General features: G+C 49.6%; 1 protein-coding gene across 12 annotated transcripts in view; it reads left to right on the forward strand.

Moving 5' to 3' along the window:
* Positions 1-16898, forward strand: part of LOC140458399 (leucine-rich repeat and immunoglobulin-like domain-containing nogo receptor-interacting protein 1) — a 548017-nt gene that overhangs the window by 291483 nt on the left and 239636 nt on the right. The window lies entirely within an intron of this gene.

Consider the following 16898-nt stretch of genomic DNA (forward strand, 5'->3'; position numbering starts at 1 on the left):
AAAACAAAGTACAAAAAGTTACACACGTCTTACAACAAGCAAATTAAAAGTGGGCATTCAATCCATCCCATCCATCCTTTGACCCGAGGCAGTCCTGGTTAACAAATAGACACGGCCCCCCACCCCCCAACCCTGTACTAAGAAAGAGAAATGAAAAGGGAATGATAGAAAAGCAAAGGATTATGGGAGGGGAGAAAGAAGGGGGAGGAGAGAGGAAGAAAGAGGAAAATAAAGGGAGACCCCCTCATATTAAAAAGACAAAATCAGGTAAACCAGGCAAAGTACAGAAAGGAAGTTAAAAATCACACAACACCAGGTTATAGTCCAACAGGTTTAATTGGAAGCACTAGCTTTCAGAGAGTCGCTCCTTCACCAGGTGGTAGTGGAGGACACTATCGTAACACACACAATCATGTCCTCCACAACCACCTGGTGAAGGAGCGACTCTCCGAAAGCTAGTGCTTCCAATTAAACCTGTTGGACTATAACCTGGTGTTGGGTGATCTTTAACTTTGTCCACCCCAGTCCAATACCGGCATCTCCAAATTATGACTACAGAAAGAAACAAAGTGACCACGATGGTCCATATTATTTGAGCCAGCCAGTCTATTTTAAGGTGCCCAGGAAGTCCTTAGCCTTTTCCGATGAGTCAAAATTAAACACGGACTCTCCATGGCTGAAACGTAATGTTGCTGAACATCTTAGAGAGTACTGAATATTCAAGCCCCTCAGCCTCCTTTTTACCTCATCAAAGGCCTTGCTCTTACAGATTACGGCAGTAGAAAAGTCTTGAAACAACAGAATTCTTAATCCTTTATATGTCACAGCCTGGGGATCCTAGAAGCTTCCAGCACCATTTGCTTGTCTCTATAGTGCTGGAGTTGCGCTAGGACCAGGCGGGGGGTGCTGGTCTGACCTGCACCTGCGCACTGCGACCCAGTGGGCAAACTCAACCCTCACCCAGTCCACCCTGATCCCCAGCTTCAAAACCTGTAAGAGCCATTGCTCCAACCTGCTGTTCCACAGCCTGGACCCAGCCCTCTGAAGGTCCTACCGTGGTCTCAGATGTTGCGGCGCAGTACTTCACCTCCAACACATTGGAACTCCTGGTCATGCTTCTGCAGAATGGCTGAGATTGGTTCCAGCCTGGTTCGGGTCTCCTCCACCGCTGCATCAATCTTCTCTCGGAGTTTCACGAACTCCGAGACCTAGTCTCTGTTCCGCAAGTAAGTCTCCAGCAGTGTTGGCAGAGGCCAACACCATGGGCACGGGCGTGTCCAGTACTGCAGGGGTGTGACCTGCTTGTTCTTTTCCCTTAGTCATCTTCCTTAATCAGCAAAACATGACTGGCGATCTAAAACTGCCAATTTTTCCACCATAACAAGAAAAGGAGGGTAAATGCACCACTTTGCCTGAGTTATGGTGCAGAGCTCAGCAGGGCAGACCTACTGGATTGCTGCCATTTTGGGTCTTCCTCATCAATCTTCTTAGTTGCTTCCTGAATAAACTCAGTCAGGTTTGAGAGATTGAATCTCCCTCGTGCAAAGCCATGCTGACTATCCCTAATCAGTCCTTGCCTCTCCAAATGTATATACGTCCTATCTTTTGGAATCACTTCCAACTGACATCAGGCTCACTGGTCTATAGTTCCCAGGGCTTCTCCTGACAATCTTTCTTAAACAAAGGCACAACATTAGCCACCCTCCAGTCATCAGGCCCTTCATTCATATACAAATATTTCTGCAAGGGGCCCAACAATTTCCTCCCTAACTTCCCACAACATCATGGGATACTATAGATCAGGTCATACAGACATAGAGTCATCGAGATGTACAACACAGAAACAGACCCTTCTGTTCAACTCATCCATGCCAACCAGATATCCAAAATTAATCTAGTCCCGCCTGCCAGCACCTGGCCCATATCCCTCCAAACCCTTCCTATGCATATACCCATCCAAATGCGTCTTAAACATTGCAATTGTACCAGCCTCCACCACTTCCTCTGGCAGCTCATTCCATACCCGTACTACCCTCTGCGTGAAAATGTTGTCCTTTAGGCTTCTTTTATATCTTTCCCCTCTCACCCTAAACCTATGCCCTCTAGTTCTGGACTCCCCGACCCCAGGGAAAAGACCTTGTCTATTTATCCTATCCATGCCCCTCATAATTTTATAAACCTCTATAAGGTCACCCCTCAGCCTCTGACGCTCCAGGGAAAATAGCCCCAGCCTATTCAGCCTCTCCCTGTAGCTCAAACCCTCCAACACCCTTGTAAATCTTTTCTGAACCCTTTCAACTTTCAGATCATCCTTCCGATAGGAAGGAGACCAGAAATGCACATAATATTCCAAAAGTGGCCTAACCAACTTCCTGTACAGCCGCAACATGTCCTCCCAACTCCTGTACTGAATAGTCTGACCAGTAAAGGAAAGCATACCAAACGCCTTCTTCATTATACTATCTACCTGCAACTTCACTTTCAAGGAGCTATGAACACGCACTCCAAGGTCCCTTTGTTCAGCAACACTCCCTTGGACCTTACCATTAAGTGTATAAGGCCCATCTGGTCCAGATCCTGTGTAATCTAAGGTAACCTTCTTTGTTGCCCACTACACCTCCAATTTTGGTGTCATCTGCAAACATACTAACTGTTATGCTCGCATCCAAATCATTTATATAAATGATGAAAAGTAGAGGGCCCAGCACCGATCCTTGTGGTACACCACTGGCCACAGGCCTTCAGTCTGAAAAGTTACCCTCCACCACCACCTTCTACCTTTGAGCCTGTTCTATATCCAAATGGATGGTTCTCCCTTTATTCCGTGAGATCTAACCTTGCTAATCAGTCTCCCATGGGGAACCTTGTCGAACGCCTTACTGAAAACCATGTAAATCACGTCTACCGCTCTGCCCTCATCAATCCTCTGTTACTTCTTCAAAAAACTCAATCAAGTTTGTAAGACATGATTTCCCATGCACAAAGCCATGTTGACTATCCCTAATCGGTCTTTGCCTTTCCAAATACATGTACATCCTATCCCTCAGGATTCCCTCCAACAACGACCACTAAGTCAGGCTCACTGGTCTTTAGTTTCCACGGATTGCCCTTACCACCTTCTTAAACAGTGGCACCACATTAGCCAACCTCTTTCAGCACCTCACCTGTGACTATCGATGATACAAATATCTCAGTAAGGGGCCCAGCAATGACTAGCTTCCCACAGAGTTCTAAGGTACACCTGATCAGGTCCAGAGGATTTAACCACTTGTATATTTTCTAAAACTATCAGTAATTCCATTTCTGTAATGTGAACTGTTTTCAAAAAATGTATATTTATTTCCTAGGGTTCTCTAGCTGCCATTTCTTTTTCCACAGTAAAAACTGATGCAAAATATTCATTTAATATCTCTCCCATCGCCTGAGGTTCAAGGCAAAGACAACCTCTTTGATCTTTAAGGGGTCCTACTCTCTCTCTTGGTCTCTTGCCCTTAATGTACTTGTAGAACTTCTTTGGATTATCCTTAACCTTATTTGTCAAGACTATCTCATATCCTTGCTTTGCCTTCCAGATCTCCCTGTTAAGAATGCCCCTTACACTCTTTATTCTCTTCAAGAGTCTCATTTGAACCCAGTTGTCTGTATCCAATGTGTGATTCTTTTTTATACTTCACTAGAACCTCAATATCTCTAATCCATTGTTTTGTAATCCTACCAGCCTTACCTTTCACTCTATTGGGAACATAATGTCTAACATGTTCAGATTATTTTCACAGAAAATATTTGTAATTTGTACATCAACACTTCTGGCTGGGCCAGCATTTACTGCCCATCCCTAATTAAGGTTGAGAGTCAAACCATTGCTATGGGTCTGGAGTCACAGGTCAGGATGGTAGATTACCTTTTATATAAATGATTTGCATGTGAGTATAAGAGGTACAGTTAATAAGTTTGCAGATGACACCAAAATTGGAGGTGTAGTGGACAGCGAAGAGGGTTACCTCAGATTACAACAGGATCGTGACCAGATGGGCCAATGGGCTGAGAAGTGGCAGATGGAGTTTAATTCAGATAAATGCGAGGTGCTGCATTTTGGGAAAGCAAATCTTAGCAGGACTTATACACTTAATGGTGAGGTCCTAGGGAGTGTTGCTGAACAAAGAGACCTTGGAGTGCAGGTTCATAGCTCCTTGAAAGTGGAGTCACAGGTAGTTAGGATAGTGAAGAAGGTGTTTGGTATGCTTTCCTTAATTGGTCAGAGTACTGAGTACAGGAGTTGGGAGGTCATGTTGCGGCTGTACAGGATATTGGTTAGGCCACTGTTGGAATATTGCGTGCAATTCTGGTCTCCTTTCTATCGGAAAGATGTTGTGAAACTTGAAAGGGTTCAGAAAAGATTTACAAGGATGTTGCCAGGGTTGGGGGATTTGAGCTATAGGGAGAGGCTGAACAGGCTGGGGCTGTTTTCCCTGGAGCATCGGAGACTGAGGGGTGACCTTATAGAGGTTTACAAAATTATGAGGGGCATGGATAGGGTAAATAGACAAGATATTTTCTCTGGGGTCAGGGAGTTCAGAACTAGAGGGCATAGGTTTAGGGTGAGAGGGGAAAGATATAAAATAGACCTAAGGGGCAACGTTTTTACCCAGAGGGTGGTACGTGTATGGAATGAGCTGCCAGAGGATGTGGTGAATGCTGGTACAATGCTTAAAAATATGTTGCTGGAAAAGCGCAGCAGGTCAGGCAGCATCAAAGGAGCAGGAGAATCGACGTTTCGGGCATAAGCCCTTCTTCAGAAATCCCTGAAGAAGGGCTGATGCCTGAAATGTCGATTCTCCTGCTCCTTGGATGCTGCCTGACATGCTGCGCTTTTCCAGCAACAAATTTTTAAGCTCTGATCTCCAGCACCTGCAGTCCTCACTTTCTCCCAATGTTGGTACAATTAGAACATTTAAGAGGCATTTGGATGGGTGTATGAATAGGAAGGGTTTGGAGGGAAATGGGCCGGATGCTGGCAGGTGGGACTAGATTGGGTTGGGATATCTGGTCGGCATGGACGGGTTGGACCGAAGGGTCTGTTTCCATGCTGTACATCTCTATGACTCTCTGACTCTTTAAAACATTGTGGGAAAACCCATCTGGTGCACTAATCATCTGACAGTGGTCATCATCAGAATCTTAATTCCACTATCAGACATTGCAGGATTTAAACCTATGTTCCAAAAGCATTGGTTTTGTGTCTCTGAATGACTAACCTACTGACGTTACCACTTTGCCACCACCTCCCTTCATGCTGATTGCTGTAATTTTACAGGTCAATCAATCAACACTCCCTTTTTATCATCTACTGTCAGGGTCTTTTCTATAAACTGATGACTCAATCTCTGAAACATTCTACTGTTTCTATTGTCACATTTCCATTTATCCATTTAATCCCCCTCCCACAGCCCCATGTACACTCGCCTTGAATATTCCAGGGAAAATTTAGATTAAATATGTCTCAATAAAGATGGGAAAAGACATCAGAGGTTTATCCTTCTTCCCACCGTATTCCCATTGCATCGGTTTTAGTGCACAGGCCCTTTACGGAGAGTATCCCAACAATGATGGAATCTGAATAAATACACACAGGATACAGCACAGCCCCCTGCTGTCTCAGTCAGTCCCTTGCTGGCCAATATTTTATTGCCTGACGATCTCTCCTACCCAGACTCTCTGTCTCTCTTCCATTACTGCCAACCCTGTCATTAATAAAGCTGAGAACCCAGAAAGGAAATCAATTGTATCCTGTTTTCTCAGCATCAAATCTCCACACCGCCCTGCCTGATTAGCAAAGACTGCTCGCAAATGTGGCTGGAACCAAGCGAATCAATAATCTATAAATAATACCCACAATTACATAGGATCGAGTGATTTGTCTGTCTCCCATTCTTTGGAAATTGATGATGAGTAATGTCCTCACGTAAATCTGATGTCAAGGAATGTCTACACTTCAGACTGGGATTATACTCCTTGGGATGTCAAAGAATGGAGGGAAGATCTTACAGAATCATACACAATTCTGAAGGGGATCGATAGGATAGGTGTGGGGCCAGGGGTGGGGGGGGGGGGGGGGGGGGGGGGACGTTGTTTCCATGGTGGGTGAAAGTAGAACCAGAGGACATCACCTCAAAATAAAGGGGGAGCAGCTTTCGGACTGAGTTGAGGAAGAACGTCTTCAGCATTGGAAAGTGTGGCACTGGAAAAGCACAGCAGGAATTCCTGATGAGGGGCTTATCGCCGAAAGGTCGATCCTCCTGCTCCTCGGATGCTGCCTGACCTGCTGGGCTTTTCCAGCAGCACACTCTCGACTCTGGCTCTCCAGGATCTGCAGCCCTCACTTTCTCCTGGTCAAGGACGTTCTTCCCCCTCAAGGTTGGGAATCTGTGGGATTCCCTGCCCAGTGAAGCAGCTGAGGCTACCTCATTGAATGCTTTTAAGGCAAAGCTGGATAGATTTTTGAACAGTAAAGGAATGAAGGATTATGGTCTATCCTGCTCCGAATTCTTATGGTCTTAAGATCATGATCAATGCAGTGAAATCCTGCGATTGGGGGGCATTAACTCCCTAACCCTGTGGGTCACTGTGAATGTCCATTGTCCAGTCTGACTCTGGATGGACCCTGTCTCTGTTCTGATCAGCTTTTGATTGTTCATTGCTATTTACAATGATGGCATCGACCCCGAACTGATACCCAGTGAGTGCTGCTGTACACCGCGTGAGGGGTATACACTGTGTTATATCTCAACAATTAGAGCAAGCCCAGGAGGCAGAGGGTCACTGGGGAAGGGTGGGGGGAGCGGGGGGGGAGGGGGGGGGGAGATGGTGAAGCTCACTGCCGGAGTTTTCAGATGTTACAAAGATAGGTCGGGAAGAATGTTGCGTCGGAGACATAACGAGGTTGCAGATGGATAAAGGTATGGTCAGTGAGTAGGTCAAAAACTGGCAGATGGAGTGGAAGGTGGGAGGATGTGACATTGTTCACTTCAGCTGGAAGAATACAAACAGTGAGAGTGAGTGAAATGGGGAAGGTGTGCAGAATTTGAGACGGATCTCGGTGTCCTGGTGCCTATATCACAGCGGGTTCATGTATGTCTGCAGAGAGGAATTCAGCTGGTGCTGATGGCATGCTATCATTGATTGTAAGAGGAATTGAACACTATAATATGGATATTGTGTGTCATTTATACAGGGCCTTTGTGAGACCACACCTCCAGTACTGTGGGCTGGTTTGGTCTCCATATTGAAGGAAGGATGTAAATACATTGGGAGCTGGTTCAGGGGAGGTTTACCAGAGGGAGAGCTGGAATGAGTGGGTTGTGTTATGGGGAAAGGGGGGACAGACTGGAATTGTTTCCACTGGGGGGGGTGAGGGGTGACTGATTGAGGTATATAAGGTCCTGATGGTCTGGACGAGGTGACCGTGGCAAGGATGTTTCCTCTTGTAGGTGAGTCTAGGATTAAGGGGCACTGTTATACAATTAGGCAAGGAGGAAGGTTGCCTCTCGGAAACTTGTGCAGGATTGTACAGCAGCCAAGGTGGAGTCGGCGCCCATTTTGGTGGCAGAGGTAGATAGATTTGTGTCAGGAATTGAATCCGAGGTTATTAAGGGTAAACAGGAATGTGGGATTCATGTCTGAAACAGATCATCAGGCCATCTTATTAAACCGTGCAGGAGGCTCGAGGGGCCAAATGGCCTGATTTTCTAACCGTGGCTGTTTGTACCACATGGAACATGGTGCTCCTGATTGGCTGCAATCCCTTGGGAGTGTGAAAAGTGCTGCAGAAATGTAGGTCTCGCTTCCTTTCTGTTTTTGTTTACTTCAGTCTTTTTGAGAAAGATTTCCAGCCCTCAGCTCATACATTCCCAGTCAGCAAACTCACTATCAGAAGCTACTGCTACCAGAGGTCCAATTAGACTCACTGTTTCATCCAGACTCAGCTAAGTTTAGTGTGAATTCAGATAAAACTCTGAGCATACTGGGACAGCAGACTAATTAAAAAGAGACTTTCAGGAATCTTTAAAACCAAGAATATCCATTAAACATCCTGCAGCTTTATCAAGTGAAAAGGAATTAAATGTAGGTGGAAAAGAATGAACAGCACAATGCGTTTGCTGCCAAGGTGACAGGTATACAAATGGGAGGTGTCAGTAAACTGCTGCACCCATCACAAGGCTCAGATTACTGTGGGATAGGTACTTGGGAGAATGGGAAAGGGCAGCGTGGAACTTGGAGTTCAGAAAGTGCAGATTCCGACTTCCTTCACCAAGTGCCTGAGAGCTCTTTGCCTGCTCCTCAATGACACTTCCCCCCCACCACTAACTCTCCCACCCATTTACTTCCCCTCCCACAATGCAGTTCTGTGGAAATACTGTCTAACTTGCAAAGAGTTAGGACATTAACCCAATTGCCTTTCATTTCATAGAATTCCTACAGGCTATTCATCCTATCGAGTCCACATCACCCCTCTGCAGAGGAACATCCCACCCAAACCCACCCTATCATTGTACACCTGCATTTCCCATGGTTGCTCTACCTAACCCACACATCCCTGGAGACTATTGGCTGATCCATGTAACTTGCCCGTCTTTGGATTGTAGGAGGAAACTGGAGCACCCGGAGGAAACCCACGCAGACACGGGAGAATGTGCAAACTCCACACAGACAGTCGCCTGATGTTGGGATCGAGCCCAGGTTCCTGGCGCTGTGAGGCAGCGGTGCTAACCACTGAGCCACCAGGCTGCCCCATTTTCAACCTCACAACATTCCTGCTGTCCCCAGTGGCTATGGGGCATTTAATCACTTCAGTATTTATTTAGGAATCAATCTGAGGTTAGGAGGGCCCACCTTGCTTCATGCTGGCATCTCCTGGCTTAGTCTTTGTGGCTGGTATTGCCTCTCCTACCTTGTGAAAGTTCAGCCGTCAATTCTCACAATCTGTACCATTGTCTTTAGCTCATTTAAGTGTTCACCTGATGACAATTTCCAGTGAAAACTCATTTACCTGGAGCATTGGGTTAATCTAGTTTTGTTAACAGAGTGCCCTTGACAGAGATGGGCTGTTTAATCCCAGTTCCAAACTAAAACCTATGTCTGGGTGCTATTCACAAGGTGAACTTCAGCTGAATCCCCTTGGGAGATGTATTTAAATCTCACAATAAGCTGAATTGTGTGAATTAGACAAACCACAATTACAGTTATTAATGAGTGCTGCCGAGTCAGCAACACAGCATCAAAGCAAGCTGAGGGCCAGAACTTAATGTGATGACTTAAAACTGAGTCAAACGCATAAGCATTCAGTATTAATGTATAAAGTTAAATTACACCATCAGGTATTGGACGGACAGCAGGATCATTACCCAACAAAGAACAGGAATAGATGAGAGAGCAGTTTATTTTCCAAATAACGTGTCAATTTAAGATGGGAACAACTTGAATTCCATCCTTCTGTAATTGTTTCCTTGAAATGGCCTGACAAACTCAGGTCACATGCACACTCTCTCACATTTAGCCAGTCAAACAAATTTCAGTATTTCTGGAGCATCTGTCATCCTATCTCCATCAAACATTCCCAGGGCAAAGGCAGCACAGAGATAGATACAGAGTAAAGCTGCCGGCGCACTGTTCAGCTAACCAGTGAGAGTCAGTGTGTGTGGGACTGTCCCCCAGTGAGAGTCAGTGTGTGTGGGACTGTGCCCCAGTGAGAGTCAGTGTGTGTGGGACTGTCCCCCAGTGAGAGTCAGTGTGTGTGGGACTGTCCCCCAGTGAGAGTCAGTGTGTGTGGGACTGTACCCCAGTGAGAGTCAGTGTGCATGGGACTGTACCCCAGTGAGAGTCAGTGTGTGTGGGACTGTACCCCAGTGAGAGTCAGTGTGCATGGGACTGTACCCCAGTGAGAGTCAGTGTGTGTGGGACTGTACCCCAGTGAGAGTCAGTGTGTGTGGGACTGTACCCCAGTGAGGGTCAGTGTGTGTGGGACTGTCCCCCAGTGAGAGTCAGTGTGTGTGGGACTGTCCCCCAGTGAGAGTCAGTGTGTGTGGGACTGTACCCCAGTGAGGGTCAGTGTGTGTGGGACTGTCCCCCAGTGAGAGTCAGTGTGTGTGGGACTGTCCCCCAGTGAGAGTCAGTGTGTGTGGGACTGTCCCCCAGTGAGAGTCAGTGTGTGTGGGACTGTCCCCCAGTGAGAGTCAGTGTGTGTGTGGGACTGTCCCCCAGTGAGAGTCAGTGTGTGTGGGACTGTCCCCCAGTGAGAGTCAGTGTGTGTGGGACTGTACCCCAGGGAGAGTCAGTGTGTGTGTGGGACTGTCCCCCAGTGAGAGTCAGTGTGTGTGGGACTGTACCCCAGTGAGAGTCAGTGTGTGTGGGACTGTCCCCCAGTGAGAGTCAGTGTGTGTGGGACTGTCCCCCAGTGAGAGTCAGTGTGTGTGGGACTGTCCCCCAGTGAGAGTCAGTGTGTGTGGGACTGTCCCCCAGTGAGAGTCAGTGTGTGTGGGACTGTACCCCAGTGAGAGTCAGTGTGTGTGGGGGATTGTCCCCCAGTGAGAGTCAGTGTGTGTGGGACTGTACCCCAGTGAGAGTCAGTGTGTGTGGGACTGTACCCCAGTGAGAGTCAGTGTGTGTGGGACTGTACCCCAGTGAGAGTCAGTGTGTGTGGGACTGTCCCCCAGTGAGAGTCAGTGTGTGTGGGACTGTCCCCCAGTGAGAGTCAGTGTGTGTGTGGGACTGTACCCCAGTGAGAGTCAGTGTGTGTGGGACTGTCCCCCAGTGAGAGTCAGTGTCTGTGGGACTGTACCCCAGTGAGAGTCAGTGTGTGTGGGACTGTACCCCAGTGAGAGTCAGTGTGTGTGGGACTGTCCCCCAGTGAGAGTCAGTGTGTGTGGGACTGTCCCCCAGTGAGAGTCAGTGTGTGTGGGACTGTACCCCAGTGAGAGTCAGTGTGTGTGGGACTGTACCCCAGTGAGAGTCAGTGTGTGTGGGACTGTACCCCAGTGAGAGTCAGTGTGTGTGGGACTGTACCCCAGTGAGAGTCAGTGTGTGTGGGACTGTCCCCCAGTGAGAGTCAGTGTGTGTGGGACTGTCCCCCAGTGAGAGTCAGTGTGTGTGGGACTGTACCCCAGTGAGAGTCAGTGTGTGTGTGGGACTGTACCCCAGTGAGAGTCAGTGTGCGTGGGACTGTACCCCAGTGAGAGTCAGTGTGCGTGGGACTGTACCCCAGTGAGAGTCAGTGTGTGTGGGACTGTACCCCAGTGAGAGTCAGTGTGTGTGGGACTGTACCCCAGTGAGAGTCAGTGTGTGTGTGGGGAGTGTACCCCAGTGAGAGTCAGTGTGTGTGGGACTGTACCCCAGTGAGAGTCAGTGTGTGTGTGGGGGAGTGTACCCCAGTGAGAGTCAGTGTGTGTGGGACTGTCCCCCAGTGAGAGTCAGTGTGTGTGGGACTGTACCCCAGTGAGAGTCAGTGTGTGTGGGACTGTACCCCAGTGAGAGTCAGTGTGTGTGGGACTGTACCCCAGTGAGAGTCAGTGTGTGTGTGACTGTCCCCCAGTGAGAGTCAGTGTGTGTGGGACTGTACCCCTGTGAGAGTCAGTGTGTGTGGGACTGTACCCCAGTGAGAGTCAGTGTGTGTGGGACTGTACCCCAGTGAGAGTCAGTGTGTGTGGGACTGTCCCCCAGTGAGAGTCAGTGTGTGTGGGACTGTACCCCAGTGAGAGTCAGTGTGTGTGTGGGGGAGTGTACCCCAGTGAGAGTCAGTGTCTGTTTGGGACTGTACCCCAGTGAGTCAGTGTATGTGTGGGACTGTACCCCAATGAGAGTCAGTGTGTGTGAGACTGTACTCCAGCGAGAGTCAGTTTGTGTGGGATTGTGCCCCACAGAGAGTCTGTGTGTGTGGACTGTACCAGAGTGAGAGTCAGTGTGTGTGTGTGGGTCTGTACCCCAGTGAGGGTCAGTGTGTGTGTGTCTAGGACTGTACCCTAATGAGAGTCAGTGTGTGTGGTGGGACTGTACATCAGTGTGGGTCAGTGTGTGGGGGACTGTACCCCAGTGAGAGTCAGTGTGTGCGGACTGTACCCAGTGAGAGCCAGTTTCACCAACACATTCCACCCTGACCTTAAATTCACCTGGACCATCTCTGACACCTCCCTCCCCTTCCTGGACCCCTCCATCTCCATTAATGACGACCGACTTGACACTGACATTTTTTACAAACCCACCGACTCCCACAGCTACCTGAATTACACCTCTTCCCACCCTACCTCTTGCAAAAATGCCATCCTGTATTCCCAATTCCTCCGCATCTGCCGTATCTGCTCCCAGGAGGACCAGTTCCACCACAGAACACACCAGATGGCCTCCTTCTTTAGAGACCGCAATTTCCCTTCCCACGTGGTTAAAGATGCCCTCCAACGCATCTCGTCCACATCCCGCACCTCCGCCCTCAGACCCCACCCCTCCAACCGTAACGAGGACAGAACGCCCCTGGTGCTCACCTTCCACCCTACCAACCTTCGCATAAACCAAATCATCCGCCGACATTTCCGCCACCTCCAAACAGACCCCACCACCAGGGATATATTTCCCTCCCCACCCCTTTCCACCTTCCGCAAAGATCATTCCCTCCGTGACTACCTGGTCAGGTCCACGCCCCCCTACGACCCACCCTCCCATCCTGGCACTTTCCCCTGCCACCGCAGGAACTGTAAAACCTGTGCCCACACCTCCTCCCTCAGCTCTATCCAAGGCCCTAAAGGAGCCTTCCACATCCATCAAAGTTTTACCTGCACATCCACTAATATCATTTATTGTATCCGTTGCTCCCGATGCAGTCTCCTCTACATTGGGGAGACTGGGCGCCTCCTAGCAGAGCGCTTTAGGGAACATCTCCGAGACACCCGCACCAATCAACCACACCGCCCTGTGGCCCAACATTTCAACTCCCCCTCCCACTCTGCCAAGGACATGGAGGTCCTGGGCCTCCTTCACCACCGCTCCCTCACCACCAGACGCCTGGAGGAAGAACGCCTCATCTTCCGCCTCGGAACACTTCAACCCCAGGGCATCAATGTGGACTTCAACAGTTTCCTCATTTCCCCTTCCCCCACCTTACCCTAGTTCCAAACTTCCAGCTCAGTTACTGTCTCCTTGACTTGTCCTACCTGCCTATCTCCTTTTCCACCTATCCACTCCACCCTCTCATCCTTGACCTATCACCTTCATCCCCTCCCCCACTCATCCATTGTACTCTATGCTACTCTCTCCACACCCCTACCCTCCTCTAGCTTATCTCTCCACGCTTCAGGCTCACTGCCTTTATTCCTGACGAAGGGCTTTTGCCCGAAACGTTGATTTCGAAGCTCCTTGGATGCTGCCTGAACTGCTGTGCTCTTCCAGCACCACTAATCCAGAATCTGGTTTCCAGCATCTGCAGTCATCGTTTTTACCAAGTAAACTGTAGAGGAGAAAGTGAGGACTGCAGATGCTGGAGATCAGAGCTGAAAATGTGTTGCTGGAAAAGCACAGCAGGTCAGGCAGCATCCAAGGAACAGGAGAATCGATGAAGAAGGGCTGATGCCCGAAACGTCGATTCTCCTGTTCCTTGGATGCTGACTGACCGGCTGTGCTTTTCCAGCAACACATTTTCAGCGTGTGTGAACTGTACCCCAGTGAGGGTCAGTGTATGTGGGTCTGTACCCCAGTGAGAGTCAGTGTGTGTGTGGGACTGTACCCCAGTGAGAGTCAGTGTGTGTGGGACTGTACCCCAGTGAGAGTCAGTGTGTGTGTGGGACTGTCCCCCAGTGAGGGTCAGTGTGTGTGTGGGACTGTACCCCAGTGAGAGTCAGTGTGTGTGTGGAACTGTACCCCAGTGAGAGTCAGTGTGTGTGTGGGACTGTCCCCCAGTGAGAGTCAGTGTGTGTGTGGAACTGTACCCCAGTGAGAGTCAGTGTGTGTGTGGGACTGTACCCCAGTGAGGGTCAGTGTGTGTGGGACTGTAGCCCAGTGAGAGTCAGTGTGTGTGGGACTGTAGCCCAGTGAGAGTCAGTGTGTGTGGGGCTGTACCCCAGTGAGGGTCAGTGTGTGTGGGACTGTACCCCAGTGAGGGTCAGTGTGTGTGGGACTGAACCCCAGTAAGAGTCCGTGTGTGTGAATTTGTACCCCAGTGAGAGTCAGTGTGTGAGGGACTGAACCCCAGTGAGAGTCAGTGTGTGCGGGACTGTAGCCCTGTGAGAGTCAGTGTGTGTGTGGGATTGTACCCCAATGAGAGTCAGTGTGTGAGGGACTGAACCCCAGTGAGAGTCAGTGTGTGGGGGACTGTAGCCCAGTGAGAGTCAGTGTGTGTGTGGGATTGTACCCCAGTGATAGTCAGTGTGTGTGTGAACTGTACCCCAGTGAGGGTCAGTGTATGTGGGACTGTATCCCAGCGAGAGTCAGTGTGTGTGGGACTATACCCAAGTGAGAGTCAGTGTGTGTGTGTGGGCATGTACCCCTGTGAGATTTAGTGTGTGTGTGTGACTGTACCCCAGTGAGAGTCAGTGTGTGGGGGATTGTACCCCAGTGAGAGTCAGTGTGTGTGTGACTGTCCCCCAGTGAGAGTCAGTGTGTGTGTGGGAATGGACCCCAGCGAGAGTCAGTGTGTGTGGGACTATACCCAAGTGAGAGTCAGTGTGTGTGTGTGGGACTGGACCCCAGTGAGATTTAGTGTGTGTGTGTGACTGTACCCCAGTGAGAGTCAGTGTGTGTGGGATTGTACCCCAGTGAGAGTCAGTGTGTGTGGGACTGTACCCCAGTGAGAGTCAGTGTTTGTGACACTATACCCAAGTGAGAGTCAGTGTGTGTGTGGTCCTGTACCCCAGTGAGGGTCAGTGTGTGTGGATCTGTGCCTCAATGAGAGTCAGTGTGTGTGTGTGTGTGTGTGTGGGACTGTACCCCAGTGAGAGTCAGTGTGTGTGTGAGACTGTACCCCAATGTGAGTCAGTGTGTGTGAGACTGTACCCCAGTGAGAGTGAGTGCTTGCGAGACTATACCGAAGTGAGAGTCAGTGTGTGTGTGGGACTGACCCCCAGTGAGGGTCAGTACATGGGGGGCTGTACCCTTGTGAGGGTCAGTGTATGTGTGTGGGACTGAACCCCAGTGAGAGTCAGTGAGTGTTTGAGACTGTACCCCAATGAGAGTCAGTGTGTGTGGGACTGTACCCCATTGAGGGTCAGTGTGTGGGGGGCTGTACCACAGTGACAGTCAGTGTGTGTGGGACTGTACCCCAGTGAGGGTCAGTGTGTGGGGGACCGTACCCCTGTGAGGGTCAGTGTGTGTGTGTGGGCCTGTATCCCAGTGAGAGTCAGTGTTTCGGTGGCCTGTACCTCAGTGAGAGTCAGTGTGTGTGGGACTGTACCACACTGAGAGTCAGTGTGTAGGTGTGGGACTGTACCCCAGTGAGAGTCAGTGTGTGGGGGACTGTACCCCAGTGAGAGTCAGTGTGTGTGGGATTGTACTCCAGTGAGATTAGGTGTGTGTGGGACTGTACCCCAGTGAGAGTCAGCGTGTGTGAGACTGTACCCCAGTGAGAGTCAGTGTTTGCGAGACTATACCCAAGTGAGAGCCAGTGTGTGTGGGACTGTACCCCAGTGAGGGTCAGTGTGTGTATTGTCCTGTACCTCAGTAAGGGTCAGTGTGTGTGTGTGTGTGTGTGTGTGTGTGTGTGTGGAAATGTATCCCAGTGAGAGTCAGTGTGTGGGGGGGCTGTACCTCAGTGAGAGTCTGTGTGTGTATGGGACTGTACCCCAGTGAAAGTCAGTGTGTGTTTGGGAATGTACCCCAGTGAGAGTCAGTGTATGCGGACTGTACCAGAGTGAGATACGGTGTGTTTTTGGGACTGTCCCCCAGTAAGGGTCAGTATTTGGGGGACAGTAGTCCAGTGAGGGTCAGTGTGTGTGTGTGGAACTGTACCCCAGTGAGGGTCAGTGTGTGTGTGGGCTGTATCCCAGTGAGGGTCAGTGTGTGTGTGGGCTGTATCCCACTGAGAGTCAGTGTGTATGCAGACTGTTCCCCAATGAGAGTCAGTGTGTGTGGGATTGTCCCCCAGTGAGAGTCAGTGTGTGTGGGACTGTCCCCCAGTGAGAGTCAGTGTGTGTGGGACTGTCCCCCAGTGAGCGTCAGAGTGTATGTGGGACTGTACCCCAGTGAGAGTAAGTGTGTGTGTGGGACTGTCCCCCAGTGAGAGTCAGTGTGTGTGTGAGACTGTATCCCAGTGAGAGTCAGTGTGTGTGTGGGACTGTCCCCCAGTGAGAGTCAGTGTGTGTGTGGGACTGTCCCCCATTGAGAGTCAGTGTGTGTGTGGGACTGTCCTCCAGTGAGGGTCAGTGTGTGTGTGGGACTGTCCCCCAGTGAGAGTCAGTGTGTGTGTGGAACTGTACCCCAGTGAGAGTCAGTGTGTGTGTGGGACTGTACCCCAGTGAGGGTCAGTGTGTGTGTGGGACTGTCCCCCAGTGAGGGTCAGTGTGTGTGTGGGACTGTCCCCCAGTGAGAGTCAGTGTGTGTGTGAGATTGTACCCCAGTGAGGGTCAGTGTGTGTGTGGGACTGTCCCCCATTGAGAGTCAGTGTGTGTATGGGACTGTCCCCCAGTGAGGGTCAGTGTGTGTGTGGGACTGTCCCCCAGTGAGAGTCAGTGTTTAGGTGGGCTGTACCCCGATGTAGACAAATCCTTTCTGCTTTGAAGCTCAGTTGGAGTAAAAGAGAACTGAACACAGTGAGTTTGTGGAGTTGTGTTGACCCAACCTCGATATTTGATCATATTCAAATTCCATATGTTGGAGTTTAAACAAATAACTTACAAAGTGACAAAAATCTGGTTTCATCTTTGATAATT

The sequence above is a fragment of the Chiloscyllium punctatum genome, chromosome 33 (assembly GCF_047496795.1).
Source record: "Chiloscyllium punctatum isolate Juve2018m chromosome 33, sChiPun1.3, whole genome shotgun sequence".
In the NCBI taxonomy this organism is placed as follows: Eukaryota; Metazoa; Chordata; class Chondrichthyes; order Orectolobiformes; family Hemiscylliidae; genus Chiloscyllium; species Chiloscyllium punctatum.